Raw genomic sequence first — 14,766 nt, forward strand, 5'->3', positions numbered from 1 at the left:
TTATCCTGGGACAATGAGCCACTTCATCATCCAATAGTCCTCAGCTCAAAGAGGTCTTTTGTTCAAAAGCGCTCATGGTCACGGTTAAACCTCAAATGAAAAGCTTTTTGCAGTTTTAATAATAACTTTAATTGTATCTTATTAAAATTTATTAAAATATTCACCACATAAGGCAAAATCTGAACCAAAACAGGTTCCAGTCCAGAGTTAGAAAATACAGTCATGGTCATCCTGATGTATCTGAGCTCGGACTCAAGGCTGAAGCCTGCTGAGAGGTCATTGACATTACTGACCCACGACTGCTTGGCCAGACCCAGCTGCAACAGTGTCATCAAGTTTGAAGATAACACAACAGTCGTCGGCCTCATCAGCAACAACGATGAATCGCTCTACAGAGAAGAGGTGGAAAATCCCGTGAAATGGTGCAAGAGGACCATCTTGAGTCTCAACGTGGACAAGACGAAGGAGAAGATTGTGGGCTTTAGGAGGATCAAGGATGACCATCCTCCACTGTACATTAATAGCTTGGTAGTGGAGAGGGTAGAGAGAACCAAGTTCCTCAGAGTCCACTGAAGAAGTGACCTGTTCAGGACGCACATCTCTTCACCTTTGAGGTGGGCAAAGCTACCGGCCATCATCCCATCAGCTTTCTGCAGGAGCTCTATCGAAAGTCCTGGCTGGAGCGTCAGATCAGAGGTCAATCCACAGGTCCTTAAGAGCAGCAGAGAGGATCACTGGGGACTCCCTCCCCCCCCACCCCCCCATCCCCATCGACATTGTCAAAAGAGAGCTCGCAAAATCAGTGAGAATCCCTTCCACCCCGCACACAGCGTCTTTCAGCTGCTCTCGTCGGGAAAGAGATCCAGGAGGATCGGAGCCAGCACCACCAGGCTGAGGAACAGCTTCTCCTCACGGGCAGTGAGAAGGCTGAATGACTGATGAACTGCTCGTACAAACCCTTCGTGACTCCATTACTTATTTAACAATAATACTTACTTATTTTAATACATGTGCATATGTATCGTTTGTCTATATGAGTGTTATGTCTGTGTAAATTTAGATTTTTAAAATGTAGGCCATTTTGGCCCACGAGCTTGTGCCACACAATTACAGCCAATTAACCTACAACCCACTGGCATGATTCGAATGGTATAAGGGAACCGGAGTCTCTGGAGGAAGCCCACATAGACACAGGGAGAATGTACAAACTCCTTATAGATGGTGCGGGATTCGAATCCTAGCCCCAATCACTGGCGCTGTAACAGCGTTGCACTAACCGCTACGTCAACTGTGCCTCTGTGTGTGTGCACAATGTTTTACACCGAGGACCAGGGAACGCTGCTTTGTCAGGCTGTACCTGTACAATTGGATGATAAATACACTTGAATTTGAATTTCTCCACACCCTCTCCAGCTTGACAACATCTTTCCTGCAGCATGGTGACCAAAACTGAACACAATATACTCCATATGGGGCCTCGAAAATTACAGTATCCACTTCCAGCCTTCCTCTCAAACCAGAATGAAAATTCTTCTCATCTGCAATTCAAAGTGTCTGATGCAGAAACCAATCAATAACCTATTACAGTACACCATGGTGCTCACTGAAGCCTGCATTTTGTGCCCTGCCGGTCTACAATATTTACACACTCCAGTGGTCTGAAAGTCCAGCAGAAGATAATTACCTTCTTGGCAGAATGCTGTAGATTTGATCTCTATTCAAGGAACACAAGGACAAAAGGAACATGCGCTGGATATCTGAGAATGGTGGAAAAACTCAGAAGGTCAGGCAGCGCCTCTGCAGAGAGAAAGAGTCGACGTTTCATCAGAACTCAGATGCTGCCAATATTGCAGTGTTTGTTCTTGATTCAAACAAGCAGAAATCCTCGCTCAGCTGAGAATTTCCCCATCCACCTGGATGATTGCCACAATCCCAGCTGAAGGAGAGAGAGAGGGAGAGTCGTTCTGCCTAACGTTCTGGCCAACATTTGTCTTCTCCTCCTTCCTGGATGGTTCCAGTGCTTTTGTGGGTCTGAGGAGGCCGATAAGGTTTCTGTGGAACTCTTCCGCAAATGATGAATTTAAGGCAGAGATTTATAGGTTTTGATGAGCCAGGGGATCAAAGGTTACGGGGAGAAGGCTAGGCAGTGGGCCTGGGTGGGGAAATGGATCAGCTCGTGATTAAATGGCGGGGAGACTCAATGGGCTGAATGGCCTATTTCTGCTCCTATGTCTTTTGGGGAGTCTGGATGGAATACTCCTTCCTCTGTTGACACTGGGTTCCCATGTACTCCGAACAAAGCTCGAGGTTCTCCCTGCAAAACCAAATGCTCCATTTTAAGTCAGGGGTGCAGCCAAGTTCTACAGTTAGGGGGAATGAGCACTTAAGAGAGGGGCCATGACACATACCAGACAGTGAATCAGCAGTTGTCAGACCGGGGGGTGGGGAAGGCGTGCCATTTCTGAAAAATGCTCCCTCTGCACCCCACCTAGCTACACCACATTAGAGTTGTCTCAGGATGGATGGGGATGGAATGCATTGTTGCAGGGATTGCAAATGCAAGGGTTCCTTCAAGGATAACGATGGCTTTATGGGTCTGAGATGACAGATGAAGCCATGGTGAGAACTACAGACCCCACTAAAAATAGGACAAAATGTGGTAATTTGGGTGATGGGAAGGTTGTGAGCTGGGAATCTGTGAGCTTTTGAAGCATAATGCTGGGTGCAAATACAAGCACAGAACCATAGAACATTATGGTATGGGCCTTCTTTGTCCTTCTAATCTGTGCCAAACTATTTTTCTGCCTCGTCCCACTGACCTATACCATATCCCTCCCATGTACCTGTCCAAATTCACCACTTCAGCTGGCAGCTCGTTCCACACCTCCACCACTCTCTGTGTGAAGAAGTTCCCCCTCATGTTCCCCCTAAACTTTTCCCTTTTCACCCTTAACCTGTGTCCTCTGGTTTGTATCCACCTACCCTCAGTGGAAAAAGCCGACCTATATTTACTCTGTCTCTCTCCTTCATAATTTTAAATACTTCGATCAAATCTCCCCTCATTTTTCTACACTCCAGAGAATAAAGACCTGACCTGTTTAACCTTTCCCTGTAACTCAGTACCTGAAGTCCGGGCAACACATTAGTAAATCTTCTCTGCACTTTTTCTAGCTTATTGATATCTTTCCTGTAGTTCGGTGACCAAACTGAACACAATACTCTAAATCTGACCTCACCAATGTCTTATACATCTTTACCATAATATCAGAATCAGGATCATGAAATTCGGTGTTTGGTGGCAGCATCACAGGGCATAACATTCATATATAACTATCTAATGACATTACTAGGGCACGAAAAGTCAGGTAGTGTCTTTGGTTCATTGATTATTCAGGAATCTGATGGCAGTGGGGAGGAAGCCGTCCTTGTGCCTCTGAGTGCTTGTCTTCAGGCTCCTGTACCTTTTCCCTGATGGTAGCAGAGGGAAGAGGGCATGGCCTGGGTGGTGGGGGTCCTTAAGGATAGAGGCTTCTTTTGTAAGACACCACCTCATGTAGATGACTTTGATGGAGTAAAGTCTGGTGCCTGTGATGTCGCAGAACGAGTTTATCCTTGTCCTGAGAGTTGGTGCCTCCATACCGGCAATGATGCAACCAGTTGCAGAGTGGGGTACAGAGGCCCAGAGTTTCTAGCTTCTTGACCAGCACTGAGGGAATAATGGGATTAAAGGCTGAGCTGTAGTTGATGAAGAGCAGCTGCATTTCTGAATTGCTGTTTTCAAGGTGATCCAGAGCTGAGAGAAGACCCAGCAATATTGCATCTGCAGTGGAGCAATTGTGACATGTGTGACATGTTAACTCTGGTCATGACCAGCCTCTCAAAGCATTTCATCACAGTAGAAGTTAGTGCTATTGGGCGGGAGTCGTGAAGGCAGCTCACACCGCTCTTCTTGGGTACCCTTTTGAAGAAGATGGGAACCTCTGATTGCAGCAATAAGAGCTAGTTGGTTGGTGCAGATTTCCAGTACTCTGCCAAGTACGCTGTCAGGGCCTGATGCCTTGTGAGGGTTCACCCTCTTGAATGTTGTTCTGACGTTGCCCTCACAGGGTCCTCAACCTTTTCAGGGATTCTATTAGGCACTGTTGGGTTAGGGTTTTTCTTCTCAAAGTGGGCATAGAAGGTGTTCAGCATCACAGCCATCTATAGTGTTCCCCTCGCTTTGTAGGCTGCCATAGCTGGCGTGTATCTGTCTCTGTCTCTAGCTTCCTCTGGAGATGCCACTTAGCTTCGGAAATGTCCTTCTGCAGGTCGTACTTGGACTTGTAAAGTTCCTGATTCCCGGCCTTAAACGCTCTTGTTCTCACCCTCAGTAGGTTGTGAATCCTCTCATTATAACCATATAACCATAATGAGAGGATTCACAACCTACTGAGGGTGAGAACAAGAGCGTTTAAGGCCAGGAATTCATCCAGGGCTTTTGGTTGGGAACATCCAGTACATAGGCATGGGCACACACTCATCCACGCAGGTCTTGATGAAATTTCGAACAGTGGGACACCTATTGCACATTCATTCAAGTCTATGGATGAATTTTTGAATATTTTCCAGTCCACTGATTCAAAACAGTCCTGCAGGCACTCCTCCACCTCCCTCATCCACACCTTCATCGTCTTCACCACTGGTTCTGTGGTCTTCAGTCTCTGCTTGTACACCGGGAGTAGAAGTACAGCCAGGTGATCAGATTTGCTGAAGTGCAGTCGTTCTTCATGGTGGCTGAGTGAGTAAATAAAATTACAGAAAAAAATATACCAAAAAACCCAGAGATCTTCCTCCTAAGTAACATAAAAAACAAAGAATTTGGAATTGATTTGGAGGATGCACAAAAAAGATTTGTTAAGATAGCTCTAGCCGTAGCAAAAAAATGTATTATGTCAGCCTGGAAATTAGAAGATAACTTGAGAATACAACAATGGTATATAGAAATGAATAAATGTATTCCATTAGAAAAAATAACATATAATTTAAGAAATAATATTGAAATATTTGAACAAATATGGGAGCCTTACATGAAACACAATAGAGAAAACCTACCGGGGACATCTACCACCTAAATTAACGAAAGGAGAAGGAAATGAAAAGAATTGACTCAGTGGAATTTCTTGTTTATTTTTATTGAATGACAACATTGTTTGACTGGTTTAATGTATCTTAGATTTTGTACTTTAAATGGATGGGGGGGAGGTAGGGAGGGTGGGATGGGAGGAGGGAGGGGAGGATAAAATGGCACTGTATATATTTGAAAAGGAAAATGTATGTATCATGGTCAATGTGGTTTATGGTGTGAAAAATAAAATTTTTTAAAAAAAATGGTGGCTGAGTGTGTTGGTTCCCCTGGTCTCCATATGACATGTTGGTGGTAGTTTGCCAGAAACCTCATTAGGTTGGCCTGATTGAAGTCTCCCTCAATGATCGGGAAGGCAACAGGATGTGCTCAGTCCCTCTAGTGCAAGCCTGATGGGGTGGAATGTATACTGCAACCAGGAAGATGGCGGTGAACTCCCTCGGCAGGTAAAATGGGCAACACTTGATTGCCAGATGTTCCAGGTTGGGGGAGCAAGACTGGGACATGACTGTCAAGACTGTGCACCACGATGAATTGTTGATGACACAAACGCTACCTCTCCTGGTTTTTTCAGATGCCTGTGTTCAGTCATCACGATGGAGGATGTAGCCCTTGGGCTACGTTTAGCCATGTTTCTTTAAAGCTCATTGTGCAGCTCTCTCTGATGTTGAAGTGTGGCTTGGTGTTCATCAGGTTTGTTCTCCAAGGACTGTACATTGGCCAGGAGGATGGGAGGGAGGAAGCCTCAGGTCCCGGCATCTCAGCTTGATCTGTAGCCCCTCTCTGCGCCCATATGGTTAGGTCTTCATTACCTGGCCCGTGGGTCTGCTGCTGGTAGTTCCCACATTGTTTAAATTGTTTGTGCGCTGTCCCTTTAAATCCACTGTGACGTTTAAATGTGCTGAGCATCTACTAGCTGTGACTCCCACAAAGCTTAAATGGCCCAGTCTCTGGCTGTTTAAACCTCCCGTGGTGGTGTTGTTGTACTTGAAGGTCCCTCCCGACGGAGACTGCTGGTTCCAAGGTCTGCCAGTGATTTTGGTTTCTCGTTTTTTTGCTTGATTTTTAGAACTTCATTATTCCCATTAGAGCTTCTCGCAAAGAGTCACCGCTGTAAGGCGCCATTTTGAAACCCAACATCCCAACTCCTGAAATCAATACTTTGATTTATAAAAGCCAATATACCAAATCGGATTATAAATAAACTTGAACTTGAGCTGTCCTCCATCTCGACTCTCTTGTTCACAGAATGTGTGTTGACTCCTCCTACATATACGTCTGAGCTCTGCCACAGTTCTGGGACGACAGATTCCAGCTATCCCAGTATGGGTAAGTGGCACTGAGTTGACAGCCAGACCCACCATAAACGTATTGAATGGCAGAGCAGGCCCGATGGCCTCATCAACTCCTACCTCTATTTCTTACATACGTCCTTTCAAGCAGCCCATGGAAGAGATTAGTTGTGGATTTGAAGGGAATATTTTTTAACCAAAACTAGACTTTATTCACAATAAAATATTTACAAAGGGAAAACTGTTCAAAGTCTCTTCCCACCCTTGCTTTGGTATCCATACATTTCATCAATGGGCATGGTTACATTCATTTCGATTTCCATCATCACCACACTGTGGCATCTTGTTCTTACTCCCCTCCTCCACTGTTGTTTGAGGGGCTTTCCCTCCAGGTTGGCCCCTCAATGCCTGGTAATGGGAAGACTCAAGACTGTAGTCCTTCCCCACAGCTCCCTTGTGTTGGCTGCACCAAGCCTCAATGCATGCCCTCAGCACGTCCTCCTGCACCCTGGAACGTGGCAGTCGGCAGCAATCCCATACTGATATCTCTGTGCGTCTCCAAGATCTAATGACTACAGTGGTGACAGTAGAGCAGGAGAGAGCTTTGTAATCTACTCCCACTCAAGTTCACATTACAAAGCCCCACAATCTTTAAATATATTCAATGTTCCCGTCAACTCAGTGGAAAAGATTTCAGAATATGTAATTTCACTGCAGTAATAGTCTGCTGTGTGTACTTGGTGAGGGATCCTCAGACACCAGCTTTTAAACACTCACCACTTACACCGAGCTAGTGAAATGTGAAATGTTTAGGGTGGCACGGTTGTTGTAGCGGTTGCGCACACTGTTACAGCGCCAGCGACCGGGACCGGGGTTCAAATTCCGCACTCTCTGTGAGGGGTTTGTACGTTCTCCCCTTGTCTGCGTGGATTTTCCCGGGGGGGGGGGGGCTCCAGTCTCCTCCCTCTGTTCGAAACAATCCAGGGGTGTAGGTTAATTGCATGTAAATTGTGCAGCATGGGCTCGTGGGCCGAAGTGGACTGCTACCATGCTTTATGTCTAAATTTTAAAATCCTTACAACGGCTAATTGGTCCATTGTAAAAGGAGGAAAATATTATTGCGAGCTGCGTAGAGCTGAGGTAAAATGATCGACTAACCAAGCTCGACGGAAATTCTTCACAGACCTTCTAGTTATCTATTCATCAAAATCTCCCAGGCATCTGCGTCACTAAGCTGTGCCCCAGCAATGTTATATTAGCCTTCTCTCTGATGAGTGTAATAGATTGACTGTTAGGGCATGACATGAAAGCACAAGTGTCAACCAAATTATCTTTCACCAATATTTACAATTGACATCACACCAACATCACATCATTTTCCGTCATTAAACATTCTGGCCATAAACCCCTCTTTCTCATTTGGTTTTCAATCACCAGGTGAAAGAGATGTCAGTGTTGATTCAACAGCCAGAAGACCATAATAAATAGGAGCAGAAATAGGCCATTCAACCCATCAAGTCTGCCCCACCATTTAATCATGAGCTGATCCATTTTCCCACTCAGCCTCACCCCCCGGCCTTCTCCCTTTAATGCCCTGGCTAATCAAGAACTTATCAATCCCTGCCTTAAAATCATCCAGTCACCCGGCCTCCTCAACTGCCTTTGACAACAAATTCCACAGATTCATCACCCTCGGGATGAAGAAATCCCTCCACATCTCTGTTTAAGCGGATGCCCTTCAATCCTAAAGTTGTGCCCTCTTGTCCTGGAAACAACCTTTAGCTACTCTATCCATGCCTTTCAACATTCAAAATGTTTCAATGAGACCACCCTCCCCAACCAATTCTCCTAAATTCCACTGAGTACAGGCCAAGGGCAGTCAAACGCTCCTCAATGATAGCCATTTCATTCCCGGAATCATCCTCGTGAACCACTCTGAACCCTCTCCAACATCAGCGCATCCTTTCTTAATTGCAATACTGCAAGTGATGTCTCACCAGTGCCTTACAAAACCCCAACATCACATCTCTTATATTCCATTCTCTAGCCACATCACCTAGGATCAGGGGTCTTTTCTACCCTCTACCAATCAAGTATCTGGAGAAGGGTATCTGAGCCGTCGAGCCTGCTCCACAATTTACTGAGATCACGGCTGATCTGGCTGTGGACTCGGCTCAACTCACCCGCCCTCTCCCCGTAGCCCGCAATTCCCCAAATCTTCAATATATTCAGTGAGGCAGCCTCTACTGCCTCCTTGGGTAGAAGAGTTCCACAGATTCACTCTGATTCTGGGAGAAGATGCTGTTCATCATCTCCCTCCTAAAGACTCACAAGAATGATTTCTGGTTTGAAGGGATTAGCGTATGAGGAACGTTGGACATCTCTTGGTCTGTGCTCTTTGAGTTCAAAAGAATGAGGACAGACCTCATAGAAACATTTCAAATGTTGAAAGGCCTGGACAGAGTAGATGTGGCAAAGTTGTTTCCCTCAGTAGGGGAGTCTAGGACAACTTCAGAATTGTTGGGTGCCCACTTAAAACAGACGTGGAGGAATTTCTTTAGCCAGAGGGTGGTGAATCTGTGGAACCCCAGGTGGCTGTGGAGGCCAGGTCTTTGGGTGTATTTAAGGCAGAGATTGGTGGGTATCCAAATAGTCAGGGTATCAAAGGCTATGGGGAGAAGGCTGGGGAGTGGGGCTGTGGGAGAATGGATCAGCTCATGATGGAATGGTGGAGCAGACGATGGACCAAATGGCCTACTTCTGCTCCTATGGTCTTATGTTCTATGTTCTAAACCTAGTTCCCGGTACCTTGAGTCTACATCCTCAAGTCCTAGTCGCATCCGCCAGTGGAAAAACATCTCTGCTTCCATCTTATATATTCCTTCTCATCCTTTGCAACCCCAGTGAATATAATCCCAGCTCCTCAACCTCTCTTAATAAGATAACCCCTACATTTCCCATCAGCCCAGTGAATCACACCCTGATCTCAATGACCTACAATGGCTCCTGACATCCAAAAGCCTCAAATTTAAAATCCTCTCAATGTGGCCATGAGAATTGCCCAATGTCGCCAACAATAAGAGAAGCAAAAGAGAGTCCCTTCACAGACACTGAGTGTCCGTGGATTCACCTTCAGCCCTCCCGCAGCCTCTGCAGCCCCACAGACTTGGCAACCTTTTGGCAACCCAATCTCCAGATCCAAAGGCCGCAAGCCTTCAGCAGTCGAAGCCCCTTCGGGAGCCCTTCTTGACTTCAGCACCTTCTCAAATCCCAGTTCCAATACCTAGTCCTCACGAGCCAGTCTCCAGCAGCCCATGGTCTGTGTGGGTCCTCTGACCTCAAGATGCTAGCAGCCTGCATCTGTAAATCCCCCTCTTTGCATCCCAGCTGATGCCATCCTCCAGCCTCTTCTATATTATTTCAGCCTCCTGGGTCATGCAGTGATACCAACGCAGAACTCCTGCCCTGAGCTACTCCCTTGCTATCTTAAGGACAGCCAGACCCACTTGCATTCCGCACTCCGATTATCCCCTTGGCTCAATGCCCACTTCCTGTCTTGTGCAAAGCAACTTGTGATACTTTTCTAACTGAATTATGCCGGATAAACTCTCAGTGATTCACCCATGCATGCATCTTTCCATCTGTCTCTTTGCAATTTTCCTGCAATTCCCTGTGTCAAAAGCATCAAGACTTTAATTCTCACTTGTTAGTGTTGGGGATCAGGGTTAGGGTTAGGGTTAAGGGTTCGGGTTAGGGTTAGGGATAATGTTAGGGTTACGGTTAGGGTTAGGTTTAGGGATGGTGTTAGGGTTAGGGTTAGGGTTAAGGTTCTCTGTCATCACTAACGCAAACACCTCTAGGCACAGAACTTGGATAACAACAGTTAGACAGATGGAGAGCCACAAATCCACAGAAGGTTGAAACCTAAAAGGAGTATTTTAGTTGTTGGTATTGGAGTATTCACATATTCAACAGGGATTTAACATAGTCAATAACCATTCTGTGCCTGGATCCTGACATTCTTACCCTGGTGTAGATTTAATTTCACTTGGCAAGAGGGGACAATGCTAAGGAAAATAAATAAGTCTGGGATAGCCAAGGTAGGTGCAGTTTCCAAAATACTGGAGTAACTCAGCATCTTTGTCTCCTATAGACGCTGCAAGAGTGGCCGGGTTTTACCTGTACTGCCATCACAGCGTCTGCAAACTTTTGTGTCTCACCCAAGGTGAAGAGATTCCCCTTCCGATGGAACAGCATGAGTTTTGTATAATGCATTGTTGTATGAAAAACAATGTGAACAGTTTCCAAAGGTGACATTAATCTCAATTCTGCTCTCCAACCTGATGGGGAGCAAGAGATAAGTCATGGCAGAGGGGCAACAGTGAGATCTTGAGGAGGCTTGTGTGAACAATTGAATTAAATGGTCTGTTTGAAGCTGTGCCATGATCTGGTGCGTGGGGGAGAGTACTCCAGTCCAACAGCCCCAAGGTGGTTCACAAGATATAGAAGTAGGCCAATTAGCCCATCCAGTCTATTCCGCCATTCTATCATGAGCTGATCCGTCCTCCCACTCAGCCCCACTCCCCAGCTTTCCCCTTACTAATCAAATACCTGTCAATCTCTGCTTTAAATACACTTCCACACCCACCTGTGGCAACAAGTTCCATAGACACATGCCCCTCTGTCTGGACATTTTTCTGGTTCTCTGTTTTAAATTGATGCCCTTTTATCCTGAAGTTGTGCCCTCTTGTCTGAAACTCGTGTACCAACTAACGAGGCCTTTCAGTGTTCAAAATGTCTCTGTAATGACCCCCCTCATCATGACAGGTGGAAGAGCAGGTGGGGAGAAAAACGCAATCTCAAAGGAGGAGCAGTGGAAGGTTAGGAAGGTCGACACAGAACTAATGATATTTCCAGTCCCAAGACAAATCTTGCTGCACCAATGACGCCCAGGACAACTGGGAGATGGTAAGCCTCACATGGCTGCCATCCGACAGAATGCACGTGATGGAAAAGAAATACTCAACCCAGCTACCGTGGAAAGAGAAGAACTGATGTCAGAGAGAGTAAGAAACCCGATTGGACAAGCCAGGATGGCAACTGAAATTTGTATATTTCTCCAAGCCTGGCTTCTGCACTGAACAATAATTTCAAGACCCAATTATCCTGTCTGTCCCACGATACTAGTCACTCCTTCAGTGCCAGAATGCCAAGTGCTCTCTCACAAGTGCTCACTTTTTGCCACCAAATCCATCTCCAGCAGCACGTGTGCTGTGTGGCTCGGTACGACAATAACATCATTTGCAAATTTGCCGACGATACCACGGTAGTGGGTTCCATAACAAGGGGGGATGAGTCAGCGAACAGGATGGAGATCGAAAACTTGGCCGAATGGTGCACCAACGACAACCTCACACTCGATGTCACCAAAACTAAGGAGCTGATTGTTGACTTCAGGAAAGGAAACCCAGAGATGTACGATTGTGTGATCAGTATGGAATCAGAGGTGGAGTGGGGTTAGCAAATTTAAGATCTTGGGAGTCACCATCTTGGAGGACCTTTCCTGGACCCAACACACTAATGACATCATGAAGAAAGGTTGTCAGTGCCTCTACTTCCTCAGGAGTTTGCAGAGATTTGGTATGACACCGGAAAACTGGGAAAATTTCTAGATAGGTGGTGTCAGAGGTGGTGGTGCGCTGACTGGCTGTATCACAGCCTGGTTTGGGGGACACCAATACCCCTTAGCGTAAAACCCTGCAGAAGGTAGTGGACACAGCCCAGGACATCACAGGCACAACCCTCCCCACCCTCGAGAACATGTACAGGGAACGCTGGTGTCGGAGAATCATCAAGGACCCACAGCACCCAGCACATGCTCTGTTTTCGCTGCTGCCATCAGGGAAGAGGTCTAGGTTCCAAAAGACTCGCCCCAGCAGGTTCAGGACCAGCTGCTCCCCTGTCCACCATCACTAATTTAAGGGCTCCTTACTCTTGCACTTTATTGATATTTTTCTTTGAATTGCACAGTTTGTTTACAAGTGTATGTTGAGTCGGTTTTTTTTGCCCTACCACTAAGTGGTGATTCTGCTGCGCCCACAGGAAAAAGAATCTTCGGGTTGAATACGATGTCATATATGTACTCTGACAATAAATCTGAACTGATCTTCGTTTAATAAAAGGTTGAAATTTTAAACCGAACCTTAAAATTGTACAAGGTTCAAGAGACAAGACGAATTTCTATTAGTGTGCAGCTTGTAATGACAGAGTCACGCAGCACAGGTTCTTCCTGCCCACCTTGTCCGTGCCATTTGTGATGCCAATCTACACTCATCCCATTTGCCTGCATTAGACACTTATCTCTCCTATCCAAGTACCTATCTAAATAAACCTCTTACTGTATCTTCTGGTAGTCCATCCCAGATAACACATCCTATGTAATTAGGGTTAGGGTTCGGGTTTTCTAGTGCTCTGGGAAAAGGTTTCTGACCTATCTAGGCCTCATGATCTTAAAACCCTTTACAAACACCTACTTTGCAGTGCGACTCCTCAACAACCAACTCCATCAGAGACTCATTGGAGGACTTAGTTTGCACAATATTGATGACTGAATATTTATTTTTATGTTCCTGGATATTTTGCTCTTTTGTGTAACACATCTTCTTTTCTTGAGCACAGTTTCAGTTACTGAGAAGTAGAAATTCTGCCTGACCTGAAGGAAAAGGAATCTCAGGGTTGTATGTGATGGCATAGATGATTCAATCCCTTCTTATACCTAAGGCCCTCCGTTTCAGGCAACATCCAGGTGAATCTCTTCGACTCTCTCTCTCTAATACGCCCGCATCCTTTCTGGAGTGCGGCAATACTCTTAAGCGTGGTCGAAGCAATGTTTTGTACAGCTGTATCGACAAATCAACTTTGAACAGCATCCTAGCGGTGGCCACAGTCAAAAGAAAGGTTGAGAATGGCTGGTTTAGAGAGATATGGGCCAAATAAGCAAATGGGATTAATCAGCACGGAGGAGTTGGGCAGAAGGGCCTGTTTTCCTGCTGTAACACTCTATGATCAACTGGGTTCTGCAAGAGAGATGGCTGCTTTGAAGCAGAGGAACTCCACTCTGCGGGTAGTTCCAGAAGGAAGAATGGAGGTGAAGGTTCTGTGGAGGCAAGAGACATCTCCCTCACAACACTCTATACATGACAGCTCATGAAGTTAATGAAAGAAAAGACCTGGGATCAAGCAAGATTATTTCATCACCTCAAAACTCCAAGTAATTTGGAGATGATTCAGCAAACACAACAGCCAGTTCATGCAGCGATAAAACTAATCAGCAGGTATTTTAATTTTAAATAATTCTGATTGCAAATTAAATTTCTCCAGGGAATAGGAGAACTCAAAGACATTTAAACTGAAAGAGGATTCCACCTTCATTGTGTGATGACATTGTTTAATGGGTTTATTGTATTGTATATGTTGAACGTTTAATGGGTTGGGAGGGGGGGAAAAGGGGAGAAAATGACACTGTGTATATTCAAGAGGGAAATGTTTGTGTGTATTTTGATTAATATGGTTCATAGTGTGAAAAATAAAAAATTTAAAAAAAACTGAAAGAGGGTACCACCAACTATCCAATGCTCTCTCTACACCAAATCACAGACTAGATTTCAACGTTGAAATCCCTCGGGTGGGATCTAGGAGTTGTGAACTCAGCCAGTGCCATCACAGGCACTCCATCGAGGACACCTACAAGCAGTCCTTAAGGACCCTCACCACCCAGGCCGTGACCTCTTCTCACCACTACCATCAAGAAAGAGGTACAGGAGCCAGAAGACGAATGCCCAGCGGCAGAAAAACTGCTCCTTCCTCACTGCCATCAGATTTCTGAAGAATGACCCACAGTCACCACCACTTTGTCTTCTTTAGAACACATTTATTTATTTATTTAATGTAATTCTTAGCAATAGTTGCACCTGTCATACTGCTACAAAACAACAAACGTTCATGACAATAAATGCTGATTCTCTGAACTGCAACTTTGAGGTGAAAGTATAAACCACTCAGGCACAACCAGATGAGGCTTAGTCACGACAGAGGGTTCATGGCTCAGTCCCAAATGGTTCTATTGTTATTTCTCTTTAAATAAATAAATCCTTGCAGGTTTTTTTTGTTGAAAAATAGATTAATTATTGAGATTCTCCAGTCCATTCAACGAAGCATCCTCCTCGTCAGCTCCTTTCCCTTGGGAACATTGGTGCACTCTCTCGGACGGGGTTTAAACGACAATTAGCAGGCAGCTCAGTGACTGGCCATCCCAGGAGGGTCACAAGGGATCATAGCTCTGTCATACAATGA

At 45.5% G+C, this 14,766-nt stretch overlaps 1 protein-coding gene across 4 annotated transcripts in view; it reads right to left on the reverse strand.

Annotated features, from left to right (window-relative positions):
- Positions 1–14,766, reverse strand: part of brf1b (BRF1 general transcription factor IIIB subunit b) — a 430,911-nt gene that overhangs the window by 122,366 nt on the left and 293,779 nt on the right. The window lies entirely within an intron of this gene.

This window comes from Narcine bancroftii, chromosome 2 (genome assembly GCF_036971445.1).
Source record: "Narcine bancroftii isolate sNarBan1 chromosome 2, sNarBan1.hap1, whole genome shotgun sequence".
NCBI classification, from domain to species: domain Eukaryota; kingdom Metazoa; phylum Chordata; class Chondrichthyes; order Torpediniformes; family Narcinidae; genus Narcine; species Narcine bancroftii.